The sequence below is a fragment of the Pleurodeles waltl genome, chromosome 3_1 (assembly GCF_031143425.1).
Source record: "Pleurodeles waltl isolate 20211129_DDA chromosome 3_1, aPleWal1.hap1.20221129, whole genome shotgun sequence".
Lineage (NCBI taxonomy): Eukaryota > Metazoa > Chordata > Amphibia > Caudata > Salamandridae > Pleurodeles > Pleurodeles waltl.
Genome location: NC_090440.1, coordinates 666,892,654 through 666,907,745, shown reverse-complemented (window position 1 = coordinate 666,907,745; position 15,092 = coordinate 666,892,654). Strand labels below are relative to the sequence as shown.

Here is a 15,092-nt window from a genome sequence, read left to right as displayed (position 1 = left end):
ACACCAACTGTATCGTATCAGAGAGCGCTCCCCCATACGAATATCAGTCCTGACTCAGACCCAATAAGGATCAAGATTCCCTAAACGGTGAAGTGTGATTTCTGGCATTTATTTTATTTATAGGGTGCCCATGCCTAAATGCTGTACTCCGTATAGCAAAGTACCAGACCAATGTACAGATTATACCAATTTATGTCCCCCAAGCATTAGGCAACAATGTCATACCATAATGTCAGTTAAATCTGAAGCCCTGAGGGTGCCAAGTACAACTGATCTAGGAGTAAAATAAATGGGAAAGTACTAGGGGAGGTGGACAGAGGGCCATTTGGGAGAAGCGTGGAAAGCATGGTCACTGTAAGGAGAGAGGGAGACTGCAGGAAAGCCAGAGATCAACAACATGTGAGGAGGGGGCAGATTGTGGAATGAAAGGGAAGCACAACTGATCATCATATACAGAGGAATATGCAGCTTGAACAATGAACAGTCTGTGCTCATATAATATATATACACATACATACATACACACATATATATATATATATATATATATATATATATATATATGGAAAATGTCACTTACCCAGTGTACATCTGTTCGGGGCATGAGACGCGGCAGATTCACACGCTTTGCACATCACGCCATCTAGTGTTGGGCTCGGAGTGTTACAAGTTGTTTTTCTTCGAAGAAGTCTTTTCGAGTCACGAGATCGAGGGACTCCTCCCCTTTCGGCTCCATTGCGCATGGGCGTCGACTCCATCTTAGATTGTTTTCCCCGCAGAGGGTGAGGTAGGAGTTGTGTATTATAGTAATAGTGCCTATGCAATGGAGTAAATATGTATGTTCATAATGTGATTTAAAGCGATATATTTACAAATTTACAAATGTTCAACTTCAAACGGCTACAGGCTTCCGAGGAGGCGGGCGGGGGCATGTGAATCTGCAGCGTCTCATGCCACGAACAGATGTACACTGGGTAAGTGACATTTTCCGTTCAATGGCATGTGTAGCTGCAGATACACATGCTTTGCATAGACTAGTAAGCAGTTATCTCCCCAAAAGCGGTGGCTCAGCCTGTAGGAGTTGAAGTTGTTTGAAATAAAGTTCGTAGTACTGCTTGTCCTACTGTGGCTTGTTGTGTTGTTAACACATCCACGCAGTAATGCTTAGTAAACGTATGAGGCGTAGACCATGTGGCTACCTTACATTTTTCAGTCATTGGAATGTTTTCTAGAAAGGCCATGGTAGCACCTTTCTTTCTAGTGGAGTGTGCCTTTGGTGCTATAGGCAGTTCTCTTTTTGCTTTGAGATAACAGGTTTGAATGCATTTAACTATCCATCTGGCAATGCCTTGTTTGGATATTGGATTCCCTGTATGAGGTTTTTGGTAAGCAACGAACAGTTGTTTTGTTTTTCAAATTTGTTTTGTTCTGTCAATGTAGTACATTAATGCTCTTTTGATGTCTAATGTATGTAGTGCTCTTTCAGCTACAGAATCTGGTTCTGGAAAGAACACTGGTAGTTCTACTGTTTGATTTAAGTGGAATGGTGATATGACTTTTGGTAATAACTTAGGATTTGTTCGTAAAACTACTTTATGCTCGTGTATCTGAATAAAGGGTTCTTGTATGGTAAATGCTTGTATTTCACTTACTCTTCTTAGAGATGTGAAGGCAATTAGAAATGCTACTTTCCATGTTAAATATTGTATCTCACATGAGTGCATGGGTTCAAACGGTGGACCCATGAGCCGTGTTAAGACAATGTTGAGGTTCCATGAAGGAACTGGTGGTGTTCTTGGTGGGATCATTCTTTTTAGGCCCTCCATAAAAGCCTTTATGACTGGGATCCTAAAGAGTTAAGTTGAGTGCGTAATTTGCAGATAAGCTGAGATTGCGGTGAGATGTATTTTAATGGATGAAAAAGCTAGCTTTGACTTTTGCAAATGTTGTAAGTAGCTTACGATGTCTTTGGCAGACGCGTGTAAGGGTTTAATTTGATTATTATGGCAGTAATAAACAAATCTTTTCCACTTATTTGCATAGCAATGTCTAGTGGTTTGTTTCCTAGCTTGTTTTATGACTTCCATACATTCCTGTGTAAGGTCTAAGTGTCCGAACTCTAAGACTTCAGGAGCCAAATTGCTAGATTCAGCGATGCTGGATTAGGGTGTCTGATCTGTTTGTGTTGAGTTAACAGATCTGGTCGGTTTGGTAGTTTGACATGAGGCACTACTGAGAGGTCTAGTAGTGTTGTGAACCAAGGTTGTCTTACCCAAGTTGGTGCTATTAGTATGATTTTGAGTTTGTTTTGACTCAACTTGTTTACTAGATATGGAAGGAGTGGGAGAGGGGGGAAAAGCGTATGCAAATATCCCTGACCAACTCATCCATAACGCATTGCCCCGAGACTGATCTTGTGGGTACCTGGATGCGAAGTTTTGGCATTTTGCGTTTTCTTTTGTTGCAAATAGGTCTATTTGTGGTGTTCCCCAACTTTGGAAGTAAGTGTTTAGTATTTGGGGATGAATCTCCCATTCGTGGATCTGTTGGTGATCCCGAGAGAGATTGTCTGCTAACTGATTCTGAATCCCTGGAATAAACTGTGCTATTAGGCGAATGTGGTTGTGTATCGCCCAATGCCATATTCTCTGTGCCAGGAGACACAACTGTGTAGAGTGTGTCCCTCCTTGTTCGTTTAGGTAATACATCGTTGTCATGTTGTCTGTCTTGACAAGAATGTGTTTGTGGCTTATTATGGGTTGAAATGCCTTTAACGCTAGAAATACTGCCAGTAGTTCTAAGTGATTTATGTGAAACTGTTTTTGCTGAGTGTCCCATTGTCCCTGGATGCTGTGTTGATTGAGGTGTGCTCCCCACCCTATCATGGAGGCATCTGTTATTACATATTGAGGCACTGGGTCTTGGAAAGGTCGCCCTTGGTTTAAATTTATATTGTTCCACCATTGAAGCAAGGTGTATGTTTGGCGGTCTATCAACACTACATCTAGAAGTTGACCCTGTGCTTGTGACCATTGTGTGCTAGGCACTGTTGTAAGGGCCGCATGTGCAACCTTGCGTTTGGGACAATGGCTATGCATGAGGACATCATGCCTAGGAGTTTCATCACCATTGTGACTTGTATTTGTTGTCTTGGATACATGGCCTGTATTACATTGTGAAATGCCTGTATTCTTTGTGGACTTGGAGTGGCAATCCCTTTTGCTGTGTTGATTGTCGCCCCTAAGTATTACTGTGTCTGACACGGCTGAAGGTGTGACTTTGCGTAGTTGATTGAGAAACCTAGTTTGTGGAGGGTTTCTATGACGTACTTTGTGTGTTGTGAACACCGTTCTAGTGTGTTGGTTTTGATTAACCAATCGTCTAGGTACGGGAACACATGTATTTGCTGCCTTCTGATATGTGCAGCTACCACTGCAAGGCATTTTGTAAAAACTCTTGGCGCAGTTGTTATTCCGAATGGCAACACCTTGAATTGGTAATGTACCCCTTGGAATACAAACCTTAAATACTTTGTGTGAAGGATGTATCGGTATATGGAAATATGCATCCTTTAGGTCTAGTGTTGTCATGTAGTCTTGTTGTTTGAGCAGTGAGATTACGTCCTGTAATGTCACCTTGTGAAAGTGATCTGATTTGATGTAGTTATTTAATGTTCTGAGATCTAATATAGGTCTTAGAGTCTTGTCCTTTTTGGGTATGAGGAAATAGAGAGTAAACTCCTGTTCCTTTCTGTTGAATTGGTACTAATTCTATTGCTCCTTTTTGTAGCAACGCTTGTACCTGTAGTCCTAGAAGATCCATGTGTTGTTTTGACAGTGTGTTTTCGGTGGGACGTTTGGAGGGAATTTGAGAAATTCTATGCAATAACCATGCTGGATAATTGCTAGGACCCAAGTGTCTGTTGTTATTTCCTCCAAATGTTTGTAAAACTTGGTTAGTCTCCCCCCCCCCCCCACAGGTGTTAGGTGTTGGGGATTTGTGACGTGGAAGTCACTGCTTGTTTTGAGGAGTTTTGGGACTTTGGAACTTCCCTCTACTCTTTTGGAATTGTCCCCCTCTATATTGTCCCCGAAAACTTCCCCGCTGATATTGGCTCTGATAAGTGTTTGTGAGGTTGTGGGTTCTGTAGTTTGTCTTCGAAACCCCCCTCTAAACTGCGTTTTGCGAAATGTGCCTCTGCTCTGTGAGTAGAGTGCGCCCATGGCTTTGGCTGTATCAGTGTCTTTTTTAAGTTTTTCGATAGCAGTGTCCACCTCCGGCCCAAACAACTGCTGTCCGTTAAAAGGCATATTCAGCACGGCTTGTTGTATTTCCAGCTTGAATCCTGACGTACGCAACCATGCGTGTCTCCTTATGGTTACTGCTGTATTTACTGTCCTAGCAGCTGTATCTGCTGCATCCATTGCTGATGGTATCCGATTATTTGAGATACTTTGTCCTTCCTCCACCACTTGTTGTGCCCTTTTCTGGAACTCCTTGGGTAAGTGTTCAATGAAATGTTGCATTTCGTCCCAATGAGCCCTATCATATCTTGCCAGCAGTGCCTGTGAGTTGGCAATACGCCATTGGTTGGCAGCTTGTGCTGCAACCCTTTTATCCGCAGCGTCGAACTTGCGACTCTCCTTGTCTGGAGGTGGTGCGTCTCCTGAGGTGTGAGAGTTTGCTCTCTTGCGAGCTGCCCCTACTACCACAGAGTCTGGTGTTAATTGCTGCGTGATATATACAGGGTCGGTTGGCGGTGGCTTGTACTTTTTTTCCACTCTTGGAGTTATGGCCCTGCCCTTCACAGGCTCCTGAAACACCTGTTTGGAGTGTTTTAGCATTCCGGGTAGCATAGGTAAGCTTTGGTATTGGCTATGAGTGGAGGATAGTGTATTAAACAAAAAGTCATCCTCAATAGGTTCTGCATGCAAGGTGACGTTATGAAATGCAGCGGCTCTTGACACCACCTGTGTATAAGCTGTACTGTCCTCAGGTGGCGACGGCCTCGCTGGGTAACAGTCTGGGCTGTTATCTGACACTGGCGCATCATAAAGATCCCATGCATCGGGATCATCCTGACTCATTCCAGTATGAGTTGGGCATTGCATCAGTGGTGGAGTGGCTACCGGTGATGTGTGCGTTGATTGTGGTGGGGATGGTGGCGGTGTTGTTTGTCTTGCCACCTTTGCCTGTGGCTGTTTGTCCTTTTCTTGAAAGGCAAGTCTTCTTTTCACCCTAATTGGGGGAAGAGTACTTATCTTCCCTGTGTCCTTTTGGATGTGGAGCCTTCTCTGAGTGTAGTCTGGCTCCATTGACTGTAGTTCTTGTCCGAACTTATGTCCTTGCACTTGGGAGGACAGTCCCTGTTCTTCTGTGTAGGAACCTGATTTCGGTTCCGAGGCTGGATGTTTCGGAATGGAAACCTTTTCGGTAGCCTTTTTCGGCTCAGACGACACCTTCTTTATTTTCGGCGTCCCGGTCTCTCGGTGCCGACTTGTTTCGTGCCGCCCTCTCGGTGTCGAACTTGCTCAGACCTGCTGTCTCGGGCTCGAGTTTGCTGTGTGCCGGTATCTCGACTGGAGTCGGATGACTTCGACACATGCGTGCCCTTTTTCGGTGCCGATGGTCGGTCACCTATTTTTCGGGTTAAGCCATGGCCTGCTGGCGGTGGCTTCCCCTGGGCTTTTGCGGTCCTCGTGAGTTTTGTGTGTCGACGTCTTACTCACGGTTTTAGGCGTCTCTTCGGGATCGAGCTCTTCCGAGTCCGAGTCCTGGATGGAGAAGGTTTCTTCTTCCTCCTCCAAGTGTCTTTGTCCTGTCGGCGCCGACGCCATTTGCAGTCTTCTTGCTCTTCGGTCTTAGTGTCTTCCTCGACCAAAACGCTCGACAGGCTTCACAAGTATCTTCTCTGTGTTCTGGAGACAAACACAAGTTACAGACCAGGTGCTGATCTGTATAAGGATACCTTGTTGTGACATTTGGGGCAGAAGCGGAATGGGGTCCGTTCCATCAGCCTTGAAGAGACACGTGGTCGGGCCGACCAGGCCCCGACGGGGAATCGAAAAAACCCCGAAGGGCCACCGGAGCTCTTCAAAAGTCTGTGTCGATCTGTTGTAACTAACCCAATACCGAACGCAAACAATACCGTCGAATTTTCCGAGATTCTAACTATCTTTCCGAACCGAAACACGGAGCGAAAAGGAACACGTCCGAACCCGATGGCGGAAAAAACAAAAAAAAACAAAGATGAAGTCGACGCCCATGCGCAATGGAGCCGAAAGGGGAGGAGTCCCTCGATCTCGTGACTCGAAAAGACTTCTTCGAAGAAAAACAACTTGTAACACTGCGAGCCCAACACTAGACGGCGGGATGTGCAAAGCATGTGTATCTGCAGCTACATATGCCATTGAATATATATATATATAAAAAAAAAAATTGACAGTGGTTCATGTACACAGGCGCTCATCATACCAATGTCACTTTTGGAGGGATAATACGGTCATTTGGACGCGTGCTTGGCTGGGACTCAATGATCGAACACAGACATTGCAATAGTATTAGAAATTTTAATTATAAATATACAGAAGGGACCACACACTGCATTTGTTGTCCAGTGCTCAATGTAGACACAATGGCTTTGTGATATTCCTGGCTTCTGGATCCTTGCTTCAATTCTCTGGGCGGTGCTTGTAATCCTCCAAGTGAGCCAAGATCCAGCCGGAGGGAATTAAGAATATGACGAACATGGTACCGAGAGCCACAGCTTGTTGCTGAAAAAAAGGAGAACAAACAGATCAGTTACAGCAGATAACTTGTACCCCACTCCACCTCCCACCACCACAGTCAGATTCCAGCTTTTCACCTTCAACTACATAACCCTAAGTAGAGTTTGGCACACTGGTGTCTCTTAAGTACTCATCAATGGTGCCTGTTGTAGACTAGGATATGGCTAGGGCACCCAAATATGGAATTATACATCGGAATTTGACCCCCCCCCCCCCCCCACCTAAACTTGTGGCTGGCAAAAGTGCCTATGTAGCCCCGGCAGAACATACACATAGGAGAACAGATAGGGCCCGAGCTCACGCACCTCAGTGTCTCTTACCTAAACCCTTTGTCTTTCAGTTTCCCTTTCTCCACCTAGACAGATAATGGTTGCCTGCAACCCTCAAAATGTAAACTGTCCGTTTTTTAGTTGTTTCAAGATTTTTTGAATGCCCACAGAACTCCCATACCTCCTTGTTATGCTTCATTAGTTCAGATTTTAAGGACTGTGGTTCCAATGCTACTTGGATCCTCTGTGGCTGACCCCAACAGCGACAGCTTAAGAGTACCCAAGTCTCACCACACATCCACATTTCTACCCATGGTGCCTTTCGTTCTAAAGGTGTTTTTAGGACTTCTCTTTCACTACCTTTGGTAGTGTGGCCTCAGATTCACTCCAGTTGGGCATCACTGAAATACCCCAGGGTGATCTAGTGTAATAGTTACTTTTCTGGTTGTGACAGAGGCGCTAAATTCAAAATACATGGTTCACATCAATGTGTCTGTGTGGCCTAATACAGGAAAATCACAGAAGTGCCTTCATCGTATAATTCTCTTGAGGAAAGATTCAATAAGCTGCAGCTCAATTCTGTTGACATGTTCAGTTTAATCACTCTTACATTCCTGATGGCCCTGGGGACTACAAGAATGAGTAGCCACAGGAAAGAAAGGGAGTTCTTATCCAGACATAACATTTACTCTGTGGACATGCTTTAATGAAACCAATTTGGACAACTTTCAACACTTGCTCTGCTGTGGCAAAATGTACTGACCACTTTTTTACAGCATCCCAGTTCTGGCTGTACATTTGTTCTGTCAGACCAAAACAAATACTGTAATCTCTGTGGCACACAGCTGGTGCAAGAGTTTGGTGTCAACTTTGGGTTCAGAGGAATGTTAATCTCTTGAACAAAGTGCTACCATATGGATTGAACTGAGCATGTGGGTTTGACTAAAGGTGTATAAATCAGTGGCTGTGCCAAGGGCATGCCAATATATCTGGCTTTTTAAGTGTATCTTCAGTTATTTATGGGTTTAGTACCTCAAGCCATCTCAAATGCATTGTCACTCGAGTTTACACATCCACCAGCTCATTTTTGTATTCACCTACTTACACAACCACAAAAAACATACATTAAATCTCAGCAACATATGCAAGATGAATTAATAGATGAAAAGTAGAAGAAAACATGCTGCCACCAAAACATGGCAGGTAGATCTTACAATAAATATTACTAAACTCAGAAGTGGATGGCCATGTTGGAATGGTAGTGCAAGTACTACATCACCGTTTTAAAGTTCCAGCAAGGCTGCCGCTTTTATAAACAAAGTGCTGACCATCTTGGAATGGTAAAATAAACTATGGGCAATACCATTCCATTACGACCACCTAGTTTGGAGGCACTGGTCGCAGATGAATTGAGCAGCATGTTAGCTATAGTATACCCTAAAGAAAAAAAAGAAAGGGGGGGGAGGGGAGAATCTATTTAAAGAAAAAAAAAAAGAAAAGGTACACACACACACTAAAATTGATTGGCCCATCACCCTCAAGGACATTTTTAGGTGGTTGTGCACATGTGATCATACAAATGCCAGCACTCAACAAGAAAAAAAAGAGGCTTATGTGGAATGACCCAAAGCCTCATGCATTAAAAGATGGAAGCAGAGGGTAAATGAGTGGCAGATAGTAGCCAACCCAAAGCATATGCTTGCGTTTCTATATAACCACATTTCTAATTATTTTGTATAAAAAGATTCAAGAAAAGAACTAGGCTTCCCAAAGGGATTCTAGCAAAACTGAGTTTGTGAAAGGAGTAATCAATACTGAAATCATTGCAATGGTAATCTGTGAAACTTCATGTAATAAAATGTAATGTCATGCAGTAACAATCCACCTTTAAAGGCCAATTAGCCATACCAAACGTTTTTCAAAATACAGTAGTCAGGTCTACTGCCAGAGTCATTATTTGGTTAATACTAAACAGATCAGTCCATACTTGCAATGAACCGGTAAGCCTACAGCCTTTGAAGCGGCTTGTCACTATAACCAGCCCAGACCTCCTGTATGGATCATAAAATTTCAAGACAACCATCACATACATAACAAATGTGTGAAATTAAGATTGTAAAAACAATATAAAATCCCTACTAATATTGCATAACAAGGATCATCACAATGAAAGTCTCCTACCCACTATTCTTAATAGAGGGAGTGATCAACACAAAAACCCTTGCCTATTATAGTAATCTGGGATTCAAAGAAACACACTATCCCTTACCATGCATTCATACAGAGTGAAAACAATCCACCCTAAATACACAGACTTTAAAATAAGCTTTTCAAAATAAATGTCAGGCCTATTGCCATTGGCGATCATAACTTTTCATAATAAACAAGTCAGGCCTATAGCCTAGAACATTGGCTTGGTACACTCAAGTTTGGTTTCTGATGAATCTATTGTTCACCTCCTGTGTAATACACCAATATCCCAAACTCTTGACAACACATAGGAGAGAGGCTCTTTGAATTCACACCTTCAATCCTAGAATAAATCGTAGGTAGAATTCCATTCCAGGCTACTGCTCTCTTGGCCAAGAACAGAGAGAAACAGCGCTGTATCCGAGACACCTACGTAGCTCTAGGGCAGGAGTCTGTTTGCGAACTCCCCATATAAAAAGGTTAGTAACCATCTCTCTATCCGTGCATGGCCCAGGGGTAGATGCTCCCTGTAAAGTCTTTGGGGAGCACCATGAATCCCTCAACAAGCACTCCTGGCTGCCCCACCAACAGAACCTGGACCTAAATCTGAACCCCTCCCTGGGCTGGAGAATTGAGCTAATCTCAGTTATATCAAAGCATGGCTGGTTGATGTTAGGTGCAATGGTTCTTTAACCTGTCTAGTTGTAAGTTCACGCTTTTGTCAAGTGTTATTCCCAGTCAGCAAACCGTTATTCCTAAAGTGCGGGTGGACTAAGGCGGTGTAAAAGATCAGGGTTGGAAGAATTTTTTTTAATTTGATTAAGCCTTGGATGAACTCAGTCTTTTGAGGATTGAGGGTGAGGTTTTTTTTCCATCCAAGATCGAATGCTGAGCAGGATTGCGGTCAAGGTGAGAATATCATTTATGGTGGATATCTTCAGATTTGAGTATTGTCAGCATATTGGTGAATGGAGACAGGTGAATCTTTGCAGTATTTCAGCTGGTGGCTCAATGTATAGATTGGAGGGTGGAGGAGATAACATTTATTCTATGTCAGGATTATGCTCAACTTTGTCTTTTATTCAAACAGCAGCCTTCAAAGTAACAAGCTCCCTTTCCCACAAGTCCCTGGGAAAGAACTACAAACCTCAGGAGCCAATCAAGTGTCCCCAAAAGTGTCCATATAATGTCTGCGTGACCAAACTTCCTCTTTCTTTCCTGCTTACAGGGAAGATACATACTGTTTTCTGTTGAACACAACATTATTTCTTTCAGCTGCATTTTTATTCTGTTTCTGCTTGTTTTGTTGCGTGGCCGCACGGGGGAGCATTCAGGATACACAGTCCCTTCGCCGCACGGTCCTAACGTCCTCGGTGAGCTCAGCGGGGTGCAGTGAACCCTGTCAGCCCGTAGAGGGCAGCGCCTGTGATGACATGTGCTTTTCCGCACAGTCTCCTACTGTTGCATGGGACGAGCACCTCATCTGCACTGAGGTGCTCTTCCCTTGCGTTTCAACTCCCTACCTAGAAGGCCTTCACGCCCCACAAAAGGGGTCAGTATTGCATTACTTTCAGTGGCCAATGCTGGGAGGGTCTATATTTCCTGCCAGTAGTCAGAGTTCTTGCAAGCGCCCACAGTGCATAACTGATCAGGCCACTGCGAGGCCGGTTCCAGCCACGCATTCGGTCTATCCCAGATGAACATGAGGGAGGTTTGGCCCCAGGGGATTAGCCCCTTCCCCACTAATTGGCTGAGATCAGCCTCCCACATTGGTGCCTCGTCACCCTCTTATCCCTGGCTGCTGCCAGGCCTTAAACTGTGTGCTTAGCACGGGTAAGTGAGGCAACAGCCCCCTTGCCTAGTACCATACCTAAAAAAAAATAAAAAAAATTATAAGTAACCATAAACTAATAAAACAAAATTTAATTAGACTAAATACTTTAACCAAAGAGTCTGACGCAATAACTGGAACCTCAGCCAGAATGTGGGAAGTCTTCCCGTGCTGCCCTTGACAGACGCCGATGACTCGACCAGTGACTTGCCCAATGAGGAGCCCCTTAGGCCACAGCACCTGTCTCCTGGGTGCCCTAAGATCCCCACAAAGCCTCTGGCATGTTAGACCCAGAGGAACCCCTCTGACAGGGTGAAGCGCCTACGTTGCCCAATGCCTCAGAAAGCCCCTGGACAAGGACGGCCGGGCCAAACTAAGAGCGGAGTGCCCCCACCCGTCCTTACCAGGGAAAGTCCCCTCAACTTCAGAGATGGACCCTAGGATGGCCACTTTTCTACAGGAGTCCAAGAAGAGCATCGATAGGTCTTGGAGGTTCTGCCAGGACAAACTCTTGGATATTTCAGGGCCCACCACAAAGATTCTAGACTTGGCAGAACAGGCCAAGGCTTCTGGTACCCCGCTCTCATGAGTTTTGAGGTGGACCCAGCAAGCAGTTATTTTCTTGGGCAATGCGAATTGCACTCTTGGTGGAGATGTGGCGATAGTTACTGATCAGTTGACCCCAAGCTTGGGGATCTTGCTCACATGGAAGCAGGAGCTGTGATGCAAGGATAGCTATTTGGCAAGTCCTTCTTCAAAGAGTTGTCCAAGTTCGTGGCGACTTTCACCTCAGTTGGCAATGCCCAGTTGACTATCTAGAGGGTTCTCCATCCATGCGCCATCAAAAATTCTACAACTCTTTAACACAGCCAAAGAGGCCATAGCCCCTTCATCTTTACATCCTCGGGGATTTCTCAGCAATCGGTTCATGGTCGACAAGCGACATGGCGAGCAACGTCCGGTTATCAACCTGAGAGAATTCAATGGTTGGTAGGTTTACCATCATTTCAAGGTGGAGGGAATTTATCTCCTTCGGGATTTACTCTGCCCTGACAACTGGATGGCTTGCCTCGACCTGCAGGACGCTTATTCGACAATTCCCATTTTCCCACCTCGCCTCGGTTTCCTGCAGTTTCAATGGAAAGGTTCAGTTTACGAGTTCAAGGTCCTGCCTTTCGGACTTTCCTTGATGCTTCACCAAGGTTAAGAAACTGGTAGTGAAGCATCTTCGGGCTTGCAGTCGTCATCTGATCATATATTTGGACAACTTTCTTTTCATGGACCAGGCCTTGTCAGGCTGAGGCCATCTTCAATATGCAATTTCTCTTCTGGAGAGCCTGGTTTTCCTCATCAACACAAAGTCCAGCCTGATCCTGTCCAAGCAACTTGTCTTCCTGGGGTTCCTCATGGTTTAGGTGGACAGGAGACACATCCTACCACCTCCGCAGATAGCCAAGATATGCAGAGAATTGCGGAAGATGGTTTTGAGTCTTCAATCTCGTTGAGGCAGGTTGCCAGGATAGTAGGGGTCCTCGGCTCTTCCATTCAGGCAGTCTTTCTGGGCCCACTGCACTATAGGGCCCTCCAGAGACTCAAGGCCTTCCAACTTCGGAGGGGCCTTCAGTACTCGGAACACGTTCCTCTTACGCACTTCAAAGCGGAGATGAATTGGAGGCTAGCACACCTGGAGGCTTGGAACCAGCAGGCCATCTTCAGTTCTGACCAGGACTTGGTTATAGAGTCTGATGCCCACTGCTCCGGTTGGGGTGCTTGCTGCGGAGAGTGAGTCACAGGTGGAAAATGGTCCACTCGCGAACAGTCCCTTCACATAAATTGCTTGAGTTGATGGCGGGCTCCTTCGTGGTCTGTTGGACCAAAGACAAGGTGAACACTTGTGTCCTACTGAAGATGGACAATTGATCAGCAGTGCGATACACAAATCATTTGGGAGGTCCCAGATCTAAACTCTTAGCAGATCTGGCCAAGGAGGTTTGGGAGTATTGTCTGGCTAACAATATCTCAGTCATGGTGAACTATCTTCCGGGGTCCTCCAACCAGATAGCAGACTGGAGCTCCAGGGAGTAGCCTGACAAGTTTGTGGCAAATGGATCCCTGCATATTCAGATTGCTGAACGCTCGCTGGGGACCTTTCTCAGTGTACCCGTTTGCTTCTCGCCTGGATCACCAACTTCCTCGTTGCTTCAGCTGGAAGCCTGATCCACAGGCAGCGGCAACAGAGGCATTCCTTCAGGACTGATCGAAGGGGTATGGGTGCCCGTCGTTTGATGATCATGCGGCTGACAACACCCTTACCAAGAAAGAAGGCACAGGTGGTGGTAATCTCTCCACTCTTTAGGTCTCAAGTTTGGTTTCCAGTACTTCTGAAACTTTCTTGGGATTCTCCAATCCTTCTTCCCTATGATCCAGACATTCTTTGGGATCCACAGGATCAGATACCCCATGGTCCTTCAGGGCCGTCTGCCTCCAGTGGCTTGGAGGGTTACAGGGAGAGATGGAGTCGCCGGATGATCACAGGAAGCTGAACGCCTTTTGGCCTCAGAGTGGGCAGAAGGAACGTCTAGGCGATACGGTTTAGCAATGATCATGGGTAAGTTGGTGTGTTCAACACAAAGGATCCCATGGGTGTGAAGTTGTTTCCATCTTAAATGTTTTAGCGTCTATGGCTGCACAAGGCATGGCTCACTGTACGGTCAACTCCTATAGATTTTCGATTTTGGCAGGTCATTTTCCAATTCAGGGATCTCCTGTGGAAGAACACCCATTGATCTGTAAACTCCAGGGGGAGGGGCGCGTGGAAATCTGTCTTTTTGCCCCCGGAGCCTCAATACTCAAAGTTATGGGATGTCAACCTTGTGTTGATTATTTTCTTATTTTGGCAAAGAAATGAATATTGGTAGCGCAAAGAATTATCAGTGAAGTTGGCAATGCTGTTATGTCTAATTCCTTGCCAGAAGGTCTCTGATGTTAGGGCCCTGGATGTGTCCAATAGAGTTTTCTCCCCAAGGGGAGAACTTTTTTTTATTTCCCAGAGGACTAAGACAGATTCTAGGTCAATTTCTTATCCAGCTTTTGACAAGGTTCCAAAGTTGTGCGTGGTCTGTTGCCTTAGGGAGTATGAGAATATGACAGAAGAACTGTCCCCCCCAGGGAGCAGCAACTTCTGATCTCCTTAAGGAAATCTTTCAAGGCAACATCTTCCCCCACCATAGCCCGAAGAGTCAGGTGGATAATGCACAAAGCTGGAATCAATGTGTCCTTGTTTGGGGCCCACTATGTCAGAGGAGCGATGGCCTCAAAAGCCTTTGCCCTGGGAGTCAGGCTTGAAGACATTAATGTGGCTGATTGGTTGTCAGACTTCATGTTTAAGAGGTTTGGTTTCAGACTTCATGTTTAAGAGGTTTGGTTTCAAACCAGTAGCAGACATGGCATCGCTGGTTGTCAATAAGCTTTAAACTAGCATAATCCTCGCCTCCAGTGCGGACATGACATAGAATGTAAAATTTCCTAGCTAATGTGAAGGAAACTTTCAATTCTAGTAAGGATACGGAGGTGAGAATTATTTCCCACCCAAAGATGTTGCCCGTACCTCCCACGCTGGCACAACGATTTGTTCAGGGAAGTTGTAAGGAGTAACCATGCTTTTTTCTCACAAGCTATCGTTCTTGTTATAATGGACGATTCACGCTTAAATGTCAATGGTGATTTGCATGACATAATGTGCAATCTATCTTGGAGTCTTAATTGTTGGCTTTTGGTAGTGAGTCCTGTAATGGGAAAATTGGGTGATCCCCTTCCCCTCTTGTCTATTTTAGGTATTGATTCCAACAAGACAGAATAATATTCTGGGAGGTACTCGGACACGTAAAGAAAGAGGAAGTTTGGTCACACAGACCATGTTAAATGGACACTGTTGGGGACACAATTGGCTCCTGAGGTTTGTAGTTCTTTCCAAAGGACTTGTGGGAAAGGGTGTTTGTTACTTTGAAGGCTGCT

The 15,092-nt window shown here is 45.1% G+C and overlaps 1 long non-coding RNA gene across 1 annotated transcript in view; it reads right to left on the bottom strand.

The window, feature by feature from the left end:
* Positions 1-6,549: 6,549 nt before the first annotated feature.
* The window catches only part of LOC138284443 (uncharacterized), a 36,279-nt gene continuing 27,736 nt past the window's right edge, over positions 6,550-15,092 (bottom strand). Inside the window, exon 2 of the long non-coding RNA XR_011201395.1 lies at positions 6,550-6,773. This is a non-coding gene — a long non-coding RNA (uncharacterized lncRNA). The remainder of the gene's footprint in view (positions 6,774-15,092) is intronic.